The following is a 6357-nucleotide window of genomic DNA, read 5'->3' on the forward strand; positions in this document are numbered from 1 at the left end:
GTTTCAACTTTTCTAATTTTCAGCAAGATATCCACAAGTTTTTACTTTGAAGATATTTAATTTGCAATTTGCAAGTGCTTGGAAAAAATTCCTGAAACATCCCTTCTGAACAGTTCAATGATATACTAAAGCTGTCACTGAGATTTAAGTTATATATTAATATGAAAAAAATTTTAATGAAATATATTGAATTTACTTGTAATTAGAGTATATGAAGGTTATTAATACCTATGGGGTGGGGAAAGTACGCTTTCCTACCTGTAATAATTTTGTTAAATTAACACTTGGAATATAAGTAAATTAGATTTATCAAGAATAGAAACCTTAGTTTTTCTATAGTAGTTGCCACTGAGCCATTTTTATTAAAAATCAAACAAGCAAAAAATGCTTACCAAAGTACTTATACAGGATCAAATGAAATTACACAGAATGACTGGTTATGGGAGAAATTTGTCATCTGGTAATAAAGAGAAAAAGCTAATATAAAAGTAGATTGGTGCTATTCACAGGTGCTCACTGATGAAGATAAATGATTGAAATTCTACATTTTTCTTGGTTTTATAGTGATTTTTCTTTTGTGGAATTAATCAGTTGCTATGTAAATATCACTTAAATTGTGTGCACCATTTGATAATGAAACAACCCATGTGTTTTGTAATCCTTATGCTGAATAACATTCCATGATAATTTAGTGTCTCCATAGAAAACAGTGAAAATATTCTTGTTGATGATGATGGGCCTAGGCGCTAAGTCCCTCATACTCCATCTTCTTTGCTAAATGGGACTTAGGAAACTCTTTAGCCTAATACAAATTTATTTTCCAAGGATGGTACTGGTGGTGGCCCCAAGAATGAAACGTTCAGAAGGAACAGCATTCGAATTGGGTAACTTGGATGTGAAGAGATAGTAGATATTCATCAGCTATTAATTGACCCCTTTCTATGTGCCAGGTGCTACATTAGGTGCAGGAATACAATGATGTGCAACAAAGACCACACATGCACTCTAATGAGCCAGTATTTTTTGAAAGATAGACAATTAGTTTAACAAAGTGTAAAACAATTGCAACAAATGGAGAAAGGCCTGTGGTGGCAAGAGAGTGTATAACAGAGGAATTAGACAAGAAAAGCCTTCCTGAGGCAATGATGCTTAAGCTGAAATCCTTAGGAATAAGTAAAAGTTAACTAAGCAGAGAAGGGAGAGAAGACTGTTACAGACAGAGGTAATAGCAGGTGAGTAGAAGAAAATGAAAACTCGTTTGGCTGAAGTTTAGTCGTTTATGCAATCGAGCAGGTATATTGGTACCACACCATACCTGACATTCTAAGCCATGTTTTCTTTGTCAGAGCTTTTGATTAGAAATATGGTATCTGAAACATGTGCTTTTAAAACTAAGGCCAAGGTCTACAGTTCTACTCTTGATATATCCCCAACAGAAATGCATGTACATATGCCACAAAAGACATGTGCAGAGTAACATGAAAAATTGGACATAGCATATCCATCAACATAAAATGGTACAATTACATAGTGGAATCTTATGCAATGAAAATGAATAGAGTCATGTGCAAGAAAGTGACCACCAAAAAGTCTTAATGCTTACTCCTAAAGGGGAGGGAGAAGGGTTGTATTTGGAAAGACTCTTGAGGGACTTTAATGGGTGGTTTTTTTGTTTTTTAAGATTTATTTATTTATTTATTTATTTATTTATTTATTTATTTATTTATTTATTTATTTATTTTATTTATTTATGGCTGTGTTGGGTCTTCGTTTCTGTGTGAGGGCTTTCTCTAGTTGCAGCCAGTGGGGGCCACTCTTCATCGTGGTGTGCGGGCCTCTCACTATCGCAGCCTCTCTTGTTGCGGAGCACGGGCTCCAGACGCGCAGGCTCAGTAGTTGTGGCTCACGGGCCTAGTTGCTCCGCGGCATGTGGGATCTTCCCAGACCAGGGCTCGAAGCCGTGTCCCCTGCATTGGCAGGCAGATTCTCAACCACTGCGCCACCAGGGAAGCCCTAATGGGTGGTTTTTAATGATTTATTAAGTTGCATGTTTCATGTACTTTTCTGTATGTGTGTTACAGTGCGTCCTTACATTGTTATAATTGTTTTAACGTAGTTAAATTGCCACTTTGCATTTTACTCTTTTTCATGTATTATTATGCCATAGCCATCTTCATGTTATACAAACTTCATAACCATTTCTTCAGAGAAATCTTCCCTTAATCTTGTAACTGTCCAACCATGTGCCCCAGTTAATCTCTATTACATCATGGCTTATTTCATTTGTAATACTACTACTCTTGGTGTCTAGGTTTTGTTTTTGTTTTTTAATTCCTCCACTATAGTGTAAGCTCCATTGGGGCAGGGACATTTTCTGACACGTTCATCAGTGTATCCTCAGTACTTTTGTTGAATGAATACATGAACCTGGTCATTGAATCCTGAAATCAAATTCGGATCCAGTGAATTTCAAAACCAATAGCTTAATTATAGTCTTTCATAGATTGTTAAAGTTAGGCAAAACTCTAGAGATCACTAATGAGTGTAATCATACGTCATTATACAGATGAGGAAACTAAAGCCTAAGGAAGGCTTGTCTAAAGTAACACTGTTGACCGGCAGAGTTGGAATAAGAGCTTATGTCTTCAAACCTTAAGTCTAGTGCTCTTTCCATTACAACGTGGAACAACAGTGTTGCCAGTTAAGAGAGCAACATAGATAGTTGCCTTCTACTGTAATCCATCATATAGATAATTGAAACACCCTTTCTTTCTCTTTCCTTTTTGATCTTTTCCATTCCACTTTTAAAAATCCACTATTAGCTCTAGGCTTACAAGTGCTACACATTAATATTAAATAATTAAGGTTCAAAGGGCTGTTGTGAGGTTTAAGCGATCTAGTTAATATAAAGCATATAGAATCATCCTAGTATTCAGTAAATAGTAGCTATTAAACTGAAGTCATTTACATCAATGAAACAAGAGGGTTTCCAGAAACATACTCAATTATATATGGGAAGTTAGTATGTGATAGAGGTAGCATGCCAAATTGGTATAAAAAGATGGATTATTAAATAAGTGAGATATTGCATCAATAGGAATGTATTTGTTTGCAAGAAACAACCCTATGATCAATGGCTTCAGTAAATAGGAGTTTATTTTTCTCATAAGTAATCCAAGGGTGTATAATACAGGACTAATATGGCAGCTTAATGTCATCAAGGACTCAGACTCCTTTTATCTTTTCACTCTGCCATTTTTGGTGAGCGGCTTTCATCCTTGTCTCAAGATAGCTGCTTCACCTCTAGGTATTACATCTAGATTCCAAGCAGGAAGAAAGGTGAAGGTCAAATGGAGCATGTCAGTCAAAATTGCCTTTATTTAAAAATCTGTCTGGAAGCCACATTCAGTGACTTCCCCTTATATCTCAGGACAGAACTGAATCACTTGGCCACCCCTTGCTGCAAGAGAGTCTGGGAAAGTATTTTAAGCTGGGCACAGTTACTGCCCTAAACAAAGTCACATTCTGTTAGTAAGGAAGAATGGATGCCAGGTAGGTAACTAGCAGTGTATAAAAAAAACATTATAGGCCACTTAGAAAAATACAAGGCTAGATCTGTACTTCTTATGCCAAAGTAAATTACAGATATATCAAATATTTTAAAAACAAAGAAAAAAACAGGAATTAATTTTTCATATACTCTTTGAGAAGGTAAGGCTTTCAAAGCATGACATAAAATACAAAAGCCAAAAAAGAAGAGATTAAGAAACTTGACTACATATCATTTAAAACAATTCTATAGGAAAAAGATAAACTACAAATTGGAGGGAAATATTTGTAAGAAATGTAGACAAAAAGCTGATTTCCTTAATATAAAAAGAACATTTACAAATTAGTAATTTTAAATGGGCAAAGGATATACATGGGCAATCATATAGTATACAATATATAATAGTAAAAGTATAAATTGATAATTTAAAATGGACAAGGAATATAAATGAGCAACTCAAGAGGGGAGAAATGATAAAGACCAACATATATATGTACAGGTGCACAAATTCATTCATGGTTAAATACAGTTTAGACAACAACAACATTGGCCTCTCAGTTTGCCAAAACTTTAAAAGATTGATAATATCCAGTGTTAATTGGGATTATGAGCAGATCTGATATTTAGCTGATAGACACCAGCATGGCTGTCTCAGTTAAAATACTGAAATTTGTACCAGTGGTAAATAGTATTACTGTAACTGTCATAGCACTAAAATAAATAGATTGTTTAAATTCTAATATAAGTTCATTAGTTCTTCTGTGACAGCCATTGATAATGGACCTTTTGTTGTAATGACATCTGAGAAACATTTGCAACATCTGTTAGCTTGGCCTGTGTAAATTATGGTAAATAATAGTAAATAATGTCACTGCCTTGTGCATTACCTATGAATCATTCCATGTTCTAACAGTTGCTACTGCTCCTAAATAGTTTAATTTTTTATTTGGTTTTACTGTTTTAGTGCATTGTAATTCTTAGGTGAAAAGTAAATAGTGGTTTAATATTTTAAAATAGAAGAATTTATAACAATAATGAACACCCCAAAACTATTTGACACTATCTGCTATCTGTCAGTGTTGAACATATGCATAGCTTTTGACCTAGCAGTTTCATATGTTCACCAACGCGTGAATTCACTGTGCAATGGAACTTGCTGCAGTGATGCGAATGCTCTATTCTGTGCTGTCCATACAGTAGCTACTAGCCACGTAACTATTGAGCACTTGAAATGTTGTTAGTGCAACTGAGGAACTGATTTTCAATTTAATTTTATTCAAACTTAAAGAGCTACATTTGGCTAGTAGCTACCATATTGGTCAGAGCAGTGAGTGTTCATAGCAGTGCCATTAGTAATATCCAAACCTGGAAACAACCCAAATGGACAAGTTATGGTGTTGTCACACAATAGACTACAATAAGATTGAAAGATATATAACTACGTGTAAGATTACGGATGATCTCAAAAACCTAATGTTGAGCAAAAGAAACCAGACACAAAAAAATATGTACTTTATGATTCTATTTATGTAATGTACAAAAACAGGCTGTTGGTTACTCTTGAGTGGGAAGGAAATAACTGAGAGAAGGTATGGGGATTGGGGCTTCTGGGATGTTGGTATGTTCTATTTGTTTATCTGGGTGCTAATCATATGGGCGTGTTCTGTTTATGAAAATGTATCAAGCTATACAATTGTAACATGTACACCTTTCTGTAAAGGTATTGTGTTTGAGTTAAAAGTTGTAAATTGGAGAGAGAAAAAAACACCCAGAATGAGTGTTAGCAAAGTGTTGTTAAGCTTCTTAACATTCCTTTTAAATGTTTTAAATATTCATATTCTAAAACGCTGGAAGAACATGATAATGAACTATAGCTTGGAACATTTCTTAAAACGTCCTGAAATGTCTTTTGATATTCTGTAAGAATTAATATAAAATAAAACAAATGATTTTCATTTCTGAAATGAAAACATGACATTGCAAGTGACATGAATGTCGAATGCAAACACTGTTCAAAATGGTAGTGTTGAAAGTGCTAAACTAATATTTCATCCAAAAAGCCATCATGTTCACTTAAAGCTCATGGTTCAAACAAAGATTTGCAATCATCAGTGAGAAAAGAAAAGGATAATCATAAATCATTTTCAACAATAAAGAATTTGAAATAATGACTTCTAAAAATTTCACCTAAGAGTTTCAACTGATCAAACAAAAAATATTTTTAAATACCATTCAAACTGTTAACACCATCTACTATGTTGTTAATGTTAAGTACAATCAAAGATCTTTAGGCATGAAACGTTTAACACAACATTAATACAGACATTGCAATTTAGATTTATGGTCTTGTAAAACATATCTGACAAAAACAGGAAAGAAAAACTTCAGTCGTAATTGCACAGCTTCAGTGTTACACATACAAGTGTCTTAATTTACTTAAAAGGCAAAATATGAATTTAGATGCTGTGGAGCTAAAAGTAACATCTGGGGGAAGATATCAAAATTTATTACAGGCATTCAAGGGAAATGATTCCAATAAAAACTATATAGAAACTTCACTGGGTTTTGAACAGCCAGTACTATGGAATGCTAGGGGAAAAATGTGGAAATTTAGCCAAAGTTTTAGAAAGATTTCCAGATGTTTTAACTTGGCCCAAAGACACTAAATTCAGATATCTCCAAATGATGTAATAAAGTTGTAAATAAATGAATCACTTTTAAGTATTTTCCCAGTAAACTATATATTTACTATCATAAATTTGTGATAGCAAATAAAGGTAAAATTTTTCTGAGAAAGTTAAATAATA

This window comes from Eubalaena glacialis, chromosome 14 (assembly GCF_028564815.1).
Source record: "Eubalaena glacialis isolate mEubGla1 chromosome 14, mEubGla1.1.hap2.+ XY, whole genome shotgun sequence".
NCBI lineage: Eukaryota > Metazoa > Chordata > Mammalia > Artiodactyla > Balaenidae > Eubalaena > Eubalaena glacialis.